This window comes from Falco rusticolus, chromosome 7 (assembly GCF_015220075.1).
Source record: "Falco rusticolus isolate bFalRus1 chromosome 7, bFalRus1.pri, whole genome shotgun sequence".
Lineage (NCBI taxonomy): Eukaryota > Metazoa > Chordata > Aves > Falconiformes > Falconidae > Falco > Falco rusticolus.
In genome coordinates this window covers 46,006,711-46,021,876 of record NC_051193.1, presented here as the reverse complement: position 1 = coordinate 46,021,876, position 15,166 = coordinate 46,006,711, and positions in this window count along the sequence as shown.

Here is a 15,166-nt window from a genome sequence, read left to right as displayed (position 1 = left end):
GCCCATCCCCTCTGCAGCAACCCTTCCCCTCCAGCTGCCAGGGCAATGCGTTCACAGCCAAGGGCTCTTCCACCAGTTGTTACACTCTGCACCGAAATAACGGGCAGGGCTGCAGAGGGCGAGTCTGACCCCACTCTCCGAATGATTCCTGCCTCCCCTTCCTCTCTTTGATGGTGAGGGAGAGGAAGAAAGCCGGGCAGGAAGAGTAAGTGTTAGCGCTGTACCCACAGTGTGCAGAGGGGAGATGCTGGGTTGCTCTGTGGTGACAAGCCAGTGTCACAGGGAGCACCTCCTCCAGTAACCGTGCTGGGGAGGACCAGGCCTACAGCCACCGCTATCCAGCTTCAGTGATTCAGCCTTCAAGCCCTTTCATCTCACTTTTTAATAAGACAGAAAACCCCGGTCATGCAGGTCAGAAGACAGCTTTGCCCCCTGCACCATCTCTCCCTCTGCACAGGTACGAGCAGGACATGGGTGCTGTGAGGTTTTATACAAAAGGCAAGTGGGGAAGCAGGATGGGTTTACCTGTGCTATGAAACAAATTTAGCTCTTGAATAAGTTTTCCCAAAATGGTGTCTCTGAGACTTTTAGCTACAATGCCGTGGAGAAACAAACCTGCAAAGGGCTTTCTGTCTGAATGACACTCTGACACAACAGTGATGTGCACTAATGATAAAATTGTTGGGGAGGTAAGCAGAAACACACCCAGCCTGAAGTATGTATGCTAAAGCCTGGAACACCCTATCCAAGGCTGCTGTGTAGGGGTGTCCTGTCAGAAACTCTGTGACTATTTCATGATGCTGACAGCGACATCATGCCATTCAACACTTTACGTGTGGCACAGGCAAAACTTTGGGAAGTCCAGCTCACCTTGGGACATGTTTGGTTAGGTAGCATGCCAGATGGATGCCTTTCACCATGTTACCAGTTTTCCAGGGCTTTGGTAGTGCCATAGCTGATCATGATTTTGCTTTTGTTAAATTCCAGATAAATACCCCATCCCTCAGGCTCCTTGCACTCTGTGCAGACCAGAAATTTCCCTTTGGATTTCCAAGTTGTGAGGGTAGCCCTCCCTCTCATAGGAAAAAAAAGACATCTTCCTTCTAGACTAGACTAGGCTAGACACAGAGAGCTTGTGTGCTCTGATACCTGTGTATCATAGATAGCCTCTAATACCCCTAAACCCGTGTGCCGTGCAGCCTATCCAGACTGCAAATCTCCTGCTTCTTCTTCCAGGACTGAACCTTCCACAGTAATTCCTAGCAGTCTTCAAACACAGGATGCCAATTTGATTAAAAAGCTGAAAATAGTTAGATGTTTGTCCCACCTACAGTTAAATCTGGTAACATACCTTGTCCACCCTCCCTCCCCTTTTCTAATTGCTCTTCTTTGTATGGTTCCTCATTTAGGCTGTAACCTCCTTGTCTACATGCTGCTCTCCTTTACTTGACCATACAGCACTCTGTGTACTGAACTGCCTTCTTTCACCATTATTTAGTGCTCGGAATATTTGTTGCTGCACAGGTAGTGTGGTGTCTCCCTGCTCTTCTAGAAAACTCTGATATTCACAAGACTGCAATGTCTGAGAAGTCAGCAACGAAAAGCTAAAAGAAATATTCCCCCCCAACACTGTCTTAACTGTGTCCTGCTGGCATTAGCTCCTGGGAATGGCACAGCAAAAATTGAGGAGCCTAATAAATAGACCTGAGACGCTCTCTTTCGGTGTGCTATTATTAGAATCACAGACAACAAATTGGAAATCCAGCATTTATCTGCATCTATTCTGAGTGTATTAACTGTGTTGACTGTAGCTGTATCGATTACCTGTTGGAGCAGCTTGGAGAAGCTGATATCATGATACAGTGCAAGGTCTGTGTTGAGAGATGGAGTGCAGGTTATTTGGTTTGCTGACAGAGGTTTGGCCCATGTGCCCATAGTAATCTCTTGCTGTAGGAATTGTCCATAGCCTGGTGGTGTACATCAGTGTGACCTCCTGGTTGTTGGAAGAGGTAAGCAAGGCTATCTCCCAGAAGGAATCTGTGTAGAAAGGGTAAAGTCAAGATAACTTTCAGTGTGATGTGTGTAAGTTCATCACTTGAAGGCAGGCCAGCCTAGCTTATGCCTGTTTGCCCTGTGTGACCTACCCATTTTGCCACAGAAAGGGAGATGTCAGACTTCGGCAAGGAGTCCTCTGTGCTTGTCTCCAGTGCATCTGCCATGGTAGGTGAGGGCCCTGCTGCGGCACAGAACCCAGAGGGCCGAGCTGAAGCCACATTACAAACAGCATGTGTGACACAATTCCACATCTCCAGGGTTTCCATGCTTGTTTTCAGCCACTCTCTGCTTCTCTGCTTCCTGAAAGGAAATAAATGAAATTTAATTCCCTCTAAGCAGGGTTTTGGAACATCCAGTCTTCTTCAGTTCACACATCACCACCCTCTACCCACCAAGATGCAACCTTGTCTATATGTCCAAAGCCCAGATCCCCACACTGTGTTTGGTTCACTGTGTCGCACACTGCTTCTCTTTCCTTCACCATCCTGTGTTTGCAGATACCAGCTTGGAGCCCTGGAGAGGAGCTGGGGAAGGACTGGGCAGTAGCCTGGAGTCACTGAGCACCCTTTGAAAGCTGGAGAGAACAAGCATGAAGGGAGCGTGTATGATGAGCAGGAGACCTGAAACAAAGCACTCCAAAGCCCTGTGAGGTACAGATGTCGGTTGTGAAGTTTGTGAAGCTAAACTGCTCAGCTTCTGCCACTCCTCTTCACTGCTTTCATCTACCATATTCCTTCTGGCTCTTTTCACTCCCCTATGGTGCTCCAGCTCCTCTGAAATCCCCCCCATTACACCCATACTTTCTACCTCCATGTCTTCTGACACCTCCTCTTCCTCTCCATGCATACACCCTTTGCAGCTCTTCTCCCTCTTTTCCTCCCACGCATCCATCCCAGCTTTACCCTTCTTCTTCCCACCCCACACTTGGAGGTAATTTGAGAGACCTGTGGGCAAGCAGGAGTATGGCAGTGCTGCAAGGGGTGGCTGTACCAGGGGCAGGGTGGCAGGACAGGGAACAGAAGCCAAGGTCTGCTCCAGGTCTGCTCCTGATACATTGGGAAGGGGCTTGACAAAGCTGGACACTGAGGGATTCATTCTTGGTCAAACAAAAATGCTGCATGAAGGAAAACACTGTCTGAACACCTCTGAGTGGCTCTGGCCAGAGACGGGCTCAGGGCTCAGTGCCCAGCGGAAGGGCAGGAAGACGACTGCAGATTCCCCCCTGATATATTCTGCTTACGTGGCAGGAAGGGAGAGAGTTTCTGCCTTGCTTTCTTCACTACCTACCTGGCCTTCACTGTCCACCAGACCTCTCATCACACTTCTGGGCTAGGGTCCCAGCTCTACTCCCTTGTCTTTGCTTCCTGCCGCCTTTTAACCCCCTCCCTCTTATCACTTTTGCCTCTCCAGAGCCCTATCCTCTCCTTCCTGTGCTTTCCTTCAGACCCTGCTTTCCGCATCCAGCCAACCCACCTTGCCCCCTGTTCAGTCAGTGCATATGCCCCAGAGCCTTCCCTCTGTTCACCACCACCATCCCCAAAACATAAAAAAATTAGAAACTCCAGAACAGGTTGTGCTAAAAGATTTTTATATCAGTGACTTACTGAGGCAGATGACCAAGTTGCTCCTTTTTCTTTGACTGCATTCACTTTCCTTGCTCCAGGTAACCTAATCCTGTTTTTCTTAACTATCTTCTATCTTCCCTCAGTTAGTCGTTACTGATTTTTCCTGACGATTTATGTTTCTAAAACAACATTGGACTGTTTATTTTAGAGAACTCGCAAATGTTGTTTTTAAACCAGAGATAGTGGAGTTTGGACAAGAGGTGCCCTTGTAAAACACAAGAAATGTGTACATCACTCTGGTCCCAAAAGCTGTCAAAAGAAGAATTCACCTGCGCAGTGCACGGGTGCAGCTCATGTTTAGCCAATGTCCCATGTCACCTGGAATCACTGAAGTTATTTTACCAGCAAGCTGCCTGGAAACTTTCTTGTCTCAGCACGTGCCTTACTGCCCACGTGTGCTTCACTTTCTTTGACTCAGTAGTTTGTCATGAGCTGATGTGGGGACTCAGGCTCAAAGGTCAGTCACTTTTGCAGTAGTGTTACCACTGGGTACTCAGTGCCAGCAGAAACGAGTACCAAAGAGTAGATTGCTCTGAACAGGACCAAACCATCTTTTGCAAAATAATATCAACAGTAATACAAAGATGGATGGATGCATGAATGAATGATTTATATAACGGCCATGCTTTCATTTTCCCCGTGATTTTCCCCTCAGAACTAGGGGTGCAGCCTCTGCACACAGGGATGCTAAACTTGGAGTAATTGGCAGTCTGCAGATACAGTTGCAGCCATACTACGTGTGTAGCCATTACAGGAAAAAAAGTGACACGTGAGATGCCCATCTTAGGCAGGCTGCACATCCACAACTTTTTGTTCAAATGACTCCAGATTTGCCCAAAGCAGCATTAGCCAGGGCCACTGGGAGTCTCATCAGCATCACAAAAATAAGATCAAGCATACCACTATCAAGGTGTGTTGCATACTTCCTCATTAAACAGAATATGATGCTCATTCTTCACTACAGCAGAGCAACGCACACTCTCTGGGATGGATCTGAGCACATACAGCACTGAAGTATTGTAAGTAATAAATGGTCTACCCAATAGTGCCTAGCTGCAGTGGTGATTAATCATTTAGGCCCTGATCCTGCAAACATGCATGAGTTTAATGTTACTACTATGAGTAATCCCCTTGATTTCAAATTAGATTAGTCACAGTCTTAACACTTGGCACGTGAATAAATGTTTGCAGGGCGAGAGCCCTATTTATGGCCTGATCTTGCAAATTATTACTGTCTAGCACAGTGCCTCTGTTCCTGAATAGTTTCACCGATGGGGGAAAAAAAAAACAAACCAAAAAAAACCAACCAAAAACCACTCCCTTGAATTGTGAATGTTGCAGGATTAGATCTGCTGTATGGCACATATGCGTAGCTCTGCATAGCATAGGTCATGGAGAGATACAGCTGTATCTTACCCTGGGTGTGTGCCTGCTAAAGGCTCTGATGCCAGGCACTGGGAAGCTGATCACCATTGATGTTTTTTACTGTCCTTTACCACTGGTTCCAAGATTTAGGTCTTCCATCTACAGTGTAAATGGAATTTTTCTCCTGTTTCTTTTTAAAGAAATAAAAAAAGAGATTAAATCAGTTTTTCTAAGTTAGGGTGAAGACAATAAAGAACCCAATAAGCAGCTTGCAAATTTAAATCACCAGTCTAATCAAATTCCTCTGGGGTGCAGTGTCCTTTCTGTGAAATCAACCTGCATTAAAGGGACTGGGTTGCTGTTTGTGAATGTACCATCTCTGCAAATTACCGCTGCTCCGTTGCATTGTGTTTGTATGAATGGGGGTGACATGTGCTTGCCCACAGGTCCACGTGAGAGAGGTGGGGTGAGGAAGGAAGGATATTTTTAAAATGAATCTAGAGGGAGAAAGTGGAAGCTGTGGCTTCATAGAATGTGAATGGTATCCTAAAATAACCCCTGTCATCTGCCCACCCCCCCACCACCAAAATCAAGGTGCATCTCTTTTCATTTAAAATTAATTCTTGGCCCCGGAGGGTATCGATAGATCAATATCTTGTGCTTCTGATCTCTTGCGGGCCACCCTTCAATGGCTCATGCAAAAGCTAAAAACAGAAAGATGCAACACAAAAGATACCGCAGTCAGCTCAAGCAAGGGGGATATTTTTAGATCAGAAAAGGGAAAGGAGGGGAGAGGGAGAGAGAAAGGAAAGAGGGAGAGAGGCTGGTCTAGGGTTTGCAATCTAATTTGGTCTTTCTCTCCCTCCACACCCCCCTCTTTCTTTCTCTCTTTTTTTGTTCCATCGGTGGTATTTTCCATACAATCTGATTTCTGCCTGCTTGGCTTTGGGGGGGGGGGGGGGGGGGGGGGGGCGGGGAGGGGATGGGGCAGCACAGCAAAGCCAGGCTGAAGATTCTGGAGTTTTATGGCTCATTCCAGCTAGTGGCTTCTCTCTGCCAGTTGAATTAATTTGATACTATTTTTGAAAGTCAGTGTTTCTAAGGGAGACCTAATGACGCAATGACGTCAATGCAGGTCAATAGCACACACTGGAGGAACTGGCTGTGCTACCGGGAGCCAAGGGCTGGGAGCCCGCTCCACCGCCACGGCTCCCGCACACGCACCCCCGCCGCCCCGCACCCGGGGGCTGTTTGCAAAAGCAACCCCCCACCCCCCGGAAAAAAAAAAAAAAAACCAAAAAAACCACACCACACCAAAAAAAAAACCCAAACCACAACACCCAAAACAACGTGACGAGAGGCAGTGCAGTGAAAACAAAACCCACCCTCGCTACCTGCCCGCGGCAGCGCTCCCGTGGCGGTGCACGCACACGGAGGCAGGCAGGGACACGCATGTGCCCGCGCGGCCGGGCTATAAATAGCGGCGGGGGCGCGGGTCCGCCCCGCGCAGTCACTCCGGAGGTGCCGGCTCGGCCGTGCGGGGGTGGTGCGTGGGCGGCAGGGCGGGGGGGCGAGCGGGGGAGCGGGGGGGGGGGCTGCTTCTCCCTATCTCCAAGTCAGGCTCTGAACACGAACTGGCTTTTTTTTTTTCTTTCTCTCTTTCCATTTTTTTCCTTCCCTTTTTTTTTCCCTTCCCCCCCCCCGCTTCCCCCCCCCCCCTTTTTTTTTCCTGCCTTTCTCCTGGAAGAGTGCAGGCACATATTACGCGAAACCCACAGCCTTTCGCGATACACAGCTAAAAACGCTCTAGTTTATTTATATAGCCCCTCCACCCTCGGCTCTTCCCAGCCGTCCCCAAATTCCCTAGAAATCCAGCTAAGGCGTGGGGAAGAGAGAAAAGCGTTTTGGAGGGGAGGGAATCATTTATTTTTGTTTCGTTTGGGAATTGTTTTGGTTTGGTGTTTTTTTTTTCTTTGCATACAAAAATAAGTGAAGAAGATTTTGCAAGGTAGGTTTCTCTGTGTGTGTGCACGCGTGTGTGTGTGTGTGTGCAGGTGTTTTGCTTTTGCTTTTTGCAAAGTTTTCTGATTTCAGTTGTTAGATGCTTTTCGAAGAAGCAGACTTTTCTGTTTCGTTCTGCTGCTTGCCTTTGAAAAGACTGGACAACATTGCATTCCCCTCCTTGCAAAGAGTTCTCTAGGCTGTCGTGTCGTGTGTCCTGTGTATTTGATGTTCCTGCAGGAAAGCATGCTAGTTTGCAAGCTCAAACTGCAGCCAGGGAGCTATGTACTTAAGACCCCACACACACTTTTTGCAGAGGCTGCAACTTTCACTTTGTCACATTTTGGGGTGGGGGGAGAAGGAAGGCATCGACTCACTCGGGTAATGAGCTTGCAAATTAAATTTTAATTGCAAACAGTCAAAGTCAGCAGCGTTAAAGCTTAAGGAGGATGGAAGGGAGTTGACATTTCTTGCATAGAGAATTTGCTACCACTGGGAATTGATTGAAAGCCCGGGGGGGTGGGGTGGGGGGTGGAATACGCAAAACAATAAGAAAGTAAATTATGAGACAAAATACTAATTAAAGTGATGCGGGAAAGTGAGAGGCTGTTACAAGCTCTAACCACCTGTAGAGGGAAATCTTTATACGTAGTAATTTCTGATAGCTGATCTATAGAGAAACTAAAGAGAATTACATGTTCCGAACTTTGCTGCTCTGCAATGTGCAAGCCAAGATGCCAAGCTGCTCAGTTAATTCTCGGGGGCTTGCAAACTGCTAAGCCTGTTAGCTCAGGAGAATCCAGGGTTTAGCAGCTACTGAGTCTTGGTCTCCACCTTGGCTGCAGCCATCTGTGGTGCATGTCCTGGTTTTCTTTAACGCTGCTGCACTCGACGTGGTTATCAACAGATGTCTTGACTGAGAAGAGTGGGTTTGATTTATTGCTAATTTCAAGCGGGTTTCTTAATCAGGAAAGGTTGGATGGTCTTTGCTGTCTGAGGGGAAGGTTTCTAAAGCAGCCATGGGGACTGACTGCTCTAACCAGTGGAAAGCCTTTTCCCCTCAGAGAACCCTGCTCAACTTCTGTGTAACCAAAAGAGTGATAACTAATACCGTGTGGTAACTGGCACAGGGCATGATGCGAGTGATGTGCCACACCTTGTGCAGTGCCTTTTCTTCTGAGGAACCTCAGGGCACTCAGTGGAGCAATGAAGCAGCCTGACCTCAGAGGGGACCCGATGTACAACTGCAGGGTGGTGGCCAAATGCCTCAGAAGTGTGAGGTGGCACTCGAAGTCAAAGCCATGGCAGGTGGTGCAGAAAGTCAAAAGTGAGGTGGTTTGGAGGCAGCATTTTCCCTTTGCATCTGGTCATGCAGGCGAGTATTTCCACTTGTCATGAAGTGCAGATCTGTCAGGAATGGGCCGGGGTTTACAGAGCCCTCGTCTCTTAATTCTCCTGTCTATTGCACCATCAGTCCACCTCCCCTACAGAAATATGGAAATCTTAAGTTAGCTTGGCCTTGAATCATCTCTATTGATTGCCATCTGTTCACCCCTCATCTGTCATTTGCCTATCCAGCTGAGAAAAGGTGGAAATCCTGTGGTTTATTGCTGTGATTCTTGCTGCACATGTCATCAGGGTCATCTGATTAGTGAAAGCTGCAGGAGGTGAAACACCATAGGGCAATGCCACTCTCTTCTTTCCTCTGCACGTCATTACGACAGCTGGAGTCCATCACCTGGGGGTGCTGGTTCAGGTCCAGCATGTGCCTTCATAATATACATTAGTATCTCTGATTTCTGGTTCAGTGACCTGTACCATCTACTGCCAAAAAAGCAGGTTTTCTGAGGTTTGGGCTTCATCTGTTTTCTTTTCTCGGCTCCTCATCCCCACCCCCAAATCTTTGACTGATCTGGATATGTGAGTGTTTTGAAACACCAGCAGGTTTGAACAGCTTCAGGAGCTCTTTGCTTGCCCCTTCAAGGAAGCAGTCTGTGACAGGATGACTCTTTGTAATGAGTTTTCATTAACTCCTTTCACTTCCCCTTCTCTGGGAACTTCTGAGGTCCTACACATGGTCTTCTCAGTACAAACTCTCTTTAACCCAGATATTCTCACATCCACCTCACCTATGAGTCACTGCACTTTCTAGCCTACAATTACATTTGCATAGCTTGTGCAATAGAGGGAATTCTCCAGCTTGAACAAAGCTCATCTACCTTTCTGCAGCATTCCAGATACTGTGTCTTTTCATGTCAGGTCTACAAGGATTCTCTGCGATGAAACAGCTAACCACTGCCTCTTTTTCTGCCCTGTCCTTTCTCTCTACTTCCATTTCCTTCTAGTCCAACAATGAACAGGACTGCATCAACACAGGATCTTAGCCTGAAAGTGCTTATCTAGGTTTAGATGCTTGTGCTGAAGGATATTCCTTACCAAGGCTCCTCTTGCTTCGCATGTTCTTCTGCTGCTCATGATTCTCTCATGTCAAACTATGTCCTGTGATGCCACTTGTCTCAAGGAGGCCGCATAAGCTAGTTGTAAAATGAAGTTTTTATTGAAGACGACGGTATCATATGCCACCATGCAATGTATTAAGAGTGTCAGGTGGACAGCCATGTAGATGAAAATTCTGCATTTCTTCGCACAGTACCTCTCCGGATTGTCTCAATAATTGCATAGTACTGTTAGAGACCTAGGTACAGTCGTCTTCATAGTAAGTGGACAGCTAGACCAGCCCTTTCTTATGAAAAGCCTTCAGAGAGGCAACTCCATGCTGTCTTATATACTCTAGGAATAAGAAGCAAAGCTCTCTCTTCTGCTCAACTATGTCTATAGAAGGACTGGACAAAAAGTACTGGTAAGGTAGAAATATATTTTGTTCTTTTACCAGACACCATATGCTATTTATGACCATTGATCAATCAAGCTTCCATTGTGCTAAATATTGTACTTCTTAAGTGGATAAATGAAAGAACAAAAGAGTTTATTGCTTGGACTCACCTTCAATTTATAGAAAAACGAAGAAGAGGGCACAAGTCCACAAACTGTCTGACAGATGTATTGTCTTCTCTCAATTTCATTGCGGACCTCTCTGAAAGACACTCCAAACTTCATTGACACCCCTGTGCAGTCTCACTGCTGGGTTAGCTCACCTCTGCTTTCTCATTTGAAAAACTAGTGTCAAGCAAGATGAGTAGCTCCAGTCATCCATATACTCCATGGCGTATTTTATACTCCGTGACATTTTTCCCCTTGAAACACCAGGATCACAAATAAGATAAGATTGTCTCACCCCTGATACTTGCCTTATTGCAATGCATTCAGGCAAATTCTTGTGTAGAAGCTTCAGTTTCTTCCATTTTTCAGGCTTAGTCCCCAGCTTCCAGTTGACTCCCACCGTAAGCGTGAGGCTGTGCATCTTGCTCTTGCCACCTGTGACTTTCCACTCCCCTTTGTTCTACCCAAGATCTCCTTCCTATCAACTTGTGTCTGTCTCTTACTGTGATCTTACCAAAATGATCTGCATAGCTGGAATACCTTTCTGCAATTTTAATTTTTCCACGTCTCTTCCAAAATACAAACCCATGCCAGGACACATGTCATTTTCATGGAGCTCCATCTTGGTTCTGTGCCCTGTGATTTGGGCTGTACCTTCACGGCGCAGGTACTGTGTCTTGCTGATTATTTTGTACAGTACCCACCACATCATGGGTGGTTAGGTAACAATGACACAATCTGTCATTATTTTCCTTTTCTTTCCCCCTGAATAAGCATCAGCTTTATTGTAATGCCCCAACCTCTGTTTTCAGGTGCTGGCTCCTGGCTAGAATGTTCCACGTGATTACTTTTTGATGCTGTGTTTGCACAGCATCCAGTAGAATGGGAGTTTAACCTCTGATTGCCAATATATAATAATAAGGCTCCCATTTGAAAGTTTAACTTGTGACATGTGTTGCTAATGTAAGGAGCAATCAACTGATACAATATTAAAGTAACAGAAATTAACACGTTTCTAAATTTAGCTAAGTACTCATTGTCAGTCTTGAACAACAATTCAGGATAGCTTTTATATGCAAACCTTGAACTACTCAGAAAATCATTACATGGAATATAATTCAGACTTTGTATGTCTATTCATATAGTCTACAATAATTGCAATTACTGCAAAAGCAGCACCAAAACGATGATTGGTGAGGGATTTGCAGAAGTATATGTTTCATCACCTGGCTCTGCAGCAGGCATTTATAGCCATATGATAATAGCCAGCACTTCTCTGTTGCTCATCTATGGATCTCCAGATATTCTGTTAATGCTCAGTAAGTTATGTATGATACTCACTTCCCCATCCAGTTCACATCATGAGCTGGGTAAGTATTAATACACATCTCCTGACATTAAGAGAATGTAAATGCAGCCACAGCCAGGAGCAAGGACACAGCTACTACCCATCCTTTCTTTGGCAGGCCCAGTGATAAGGGGATGCAATAGAGAAGACCACAATGGTTCCACTGCACACATTTGGCCACACATTGGCAGATAGGAGTGGTGTGATCAGATGTATGCAACACAGTGGTGCTTCTGAAGACTATCTTAAGGGCCTATACTCTTACAAGTATTGAAATGTGCCTTTCTTCCTGTTAATTTCATGGCATGTCTTGTCTTCTCAGTCATAGATGTTAGTCCAGTAGCTGTCACAGTTCTCCCTAGGGGAACTGAAGAATGTCTTAACAGTAGAGACTTATAGATGTGTCCACTCACATGTCCAATCACATGAATTTCCTCCTTGCAATTCATGATTCAATAACACCACGTACCAATAGCCATAGTCATTTATTTGGCAAAGTAAAAGAACATGAAGTATTGTAACTTTCTATAGAAGATTCAGCAGCTAGGAAAATAAAAGCCGTTGTTGCTGCTTGGCCAACTGGTCCTCCTGGGAATTCCAGAAGTTCTGTACACACTGATGGTTTGCCAGTCACAGTCAGGGAACCAGTGACTTAATTTGTAAACTGTGCACAGCAAAGACAGCTTGGATCCAAGCAGAAACAGCTTGGATCTTGGTGCCATTTATAGGGTTGAACTTGCTATTAGCATGTGGTGCATAAATGTTAACTCGTGATAAAAATAGATGTTCAGACAAAAAGTCATATGTGATCTAGATCTTGTGCTCCATTCATGTTTTAATTTTCCCTGATGTTATTGGTAACAAGTTTGCCAGATGTTTCTGCCCTACTGAATGTGGCTTTCTGGAAGTTCAGGCTCTAGCTAGATAGGAATGCCAGAACTACTGAATGGTGTGAATTTGAGATAATTTTTTTTTGCCGCAAAAGGTAAGTAGAGAAGTGACTGATAAAATTGCCATCCTGTCCTTGTTTGAATATCCATTGGATGTGCTGGCTGAGTAGCAATTTTTTTGTGTTGTAATTTTTGATAGACAGATTGAACTACACTATAAGGAAGAACAAATCAGAGAAAATAAATTAGGAAAGAATAGTGTTGCAGGAGCATCATAGGTCAGGATAAGAGTTCACAAGGCCATGTCTTCCCAACCCTAGGCATCTCACCTTGTCTTTCATCTCACCATCTATGAAATGTAGTTAAAGGAATGTATTTTCTTTTTCCACTCCACTGTCTTCTTCCTTGAGAGTACTTGATTTTTTTTCTTTGATTGGATCCTTTGGCTTCATGTTCTATTATCTCAATAAATAAATTCTTCCTAAATTACTTTAATATCACCCCACTCCATATCCCATTCTCTCCCATTGGCTGTAATACTGGCTAGCTTGAGGTAAAGACTGATGCAGATTTTTTGCATTTCTTCATCACTGCCTTCTCTTTTTTTCTACCAGTACAAGATCCTGTATAATACACCTCAAAGTGTTGTCTTATCCTTCTGTTCTTGTTTATAACTCTTTCTTTAAGGTGGTTGCCAGATATGTGTTCACGTTACGTTAAAGGTCATGGGTCTTATTCATGAAAAGTTCCATTTTAAAGGCTAATGAAAATCAAATTTTAGTGTAAAGGCTCATCAAATTTATAACAGGATTCCTCAAAGGTTATGCTCCTTATATCTGAAGTATGATGCCTATTCACTGTATTTCTTCCATAGGTTCAACTTTCATTAAAAAGTGGTATGGTTTTCTTTTGATGTCATCCTCAAGATCAAGACCTTAGTACTCTTTTTCCACCAGCTTCATTATGCTAATGGTTTTCTTCTTTTCATCCCTGTTACACAGAAGTATGTCTCTAGGGTCTGATTTTGCAGCCATTGGAAGAAGATCCAGTTTCTATCCTTTTATATATTACAGACATGATATATCTCTATAATGTAGACAGAAAAGCTAAAGATAACAAAGCGACCCAGGTATACTGGCATTTCAACCCAAAACTCTTCAAAGTGTTTATCAACGCAATCTGTGTGAGATCACATTAGCACGTGAGTTGTCTATTTTGTTGGTTTCCTGGTCTATGCATCCAGATTCTCCAAACATTCCATAAACCGAAGTCATAATAAGTCCTTGATCTTCTGACACAGGTGAGATTTTCTTTACTAACATACTGCACAGCCTCTTATTCTGATGTTGGAGGAAAAGCACTTTTTTCCTCCTTGTGCTTCCTTGTATGCTCTGATCTCTCTGATTATTTATAATATTGCTGTCTTCTTACTGATGACTTTTATTGATTATCTCAATGCTATAGATATCTTCAAGAACATCCTGGTTAGGTAAGTAGGTATTGTCCTATCTTTGTTTCATGGGTGGATAAACCAAGCATAAAGTGATGGGCACTTCACCTGATATTTGAGGAGAACCTCAAAAATATTCAAGGAAAAAGCCTTTCCATGAGAAATTTTGGATCAAGACTTGTTGCGGCAAATTTGTGATCTGAAGAGGAATATCTAGATCCTGATTCTCTGTTTTAACTAGCAATTACTCTTCTTCAGGTCCTTTCACTAGCTTATACTTTGCAACCTATAAGAGCCAGTAGATCGTTGAATAGATATTGCTCTAATTTATTTCCATTTCAGTGTGATTGCTCTTTCCTCTGGGTGTCATAATTTCCTTTAACAAGAGTTAACTAGTGTAAGTTATCAATTGCCCTGATACAAGGTTAACTATATTCAAAAAGATGAATTTTTTTGTGAGTTCATGCTATATCTTGGTGGCACTTCACTCTGTTTCTGGTCATCTTCCGTTCTCCTTATATTTGGAATGTATCACATGTCATTCAGCTGCCCAGGTGAACTAGGCCAAGATTAGACTCTAACTATTTGTGGGAGTAAGACTAGCTTAGGAGAATATAGCAATTAATGAATGGTTCACAGGTCAGCAGAACTCCAAGGCTCTGAGGAGGTAACTCTGGAACTACAGCAAAATATTGTTAGGCTTTTTTCCCGTTGTTTTGCGCTGCTCCCTCTGGCTGATCCTTGTCCTGAAGAGAGAAGTGAAAACCATCTTCCAGGCTGAAATGAGAAAAAGGTGGAGCCTTGAACTTGCTGGATCAAAAACCCAAACAAGTAACAAATACCACTAAAACAGCTTTACTTGCAAACTAAACTACTTTCTAGGTGACAGATTGTAGTTGTTTTGAGCAGCAATTTTGTACAGGCTAATGTTTTACTACAATGACTAATAGTAGTATCCCAATGTGTGCCGCTGTCCAGCAGGGCACAGTTTGGAACGGAAATTTCCAAGGGTGAGGACAGTCTGATATGCAGATTGTGTGTATTGGAGACTGCACTGCCCGCTTTGGCATCTCCAGTAGCTCTAAGTGAAAGGCCACATACCTGCAGCTGATGGGCACTCTGCTGCTTCGGCCAGTATCAGCAGTATTGCTGTTGAATGGAGGTAAAAATACAGAATTCATTGCTCTCATTAGGACTTCATTGGTAGGGAGGCTTAATTGTTTGGAAACGAGGAGGTTGCTGATAACTAAAATATCAAGATAGAAGATAAATGTTCCTTTTAGTGCTTCTAATGATCAGGAGAAGTGGGGACGGCTGTTTGGTACATGATCGCCTGCCAAACATTCTTTCCAGTTTGGATGGTTTCCATTTCTTTTTTTTTTTTTTTTTTTTTTTGATCCAGAGATTCCCTGGGCACTGGACTTTGTTTCAA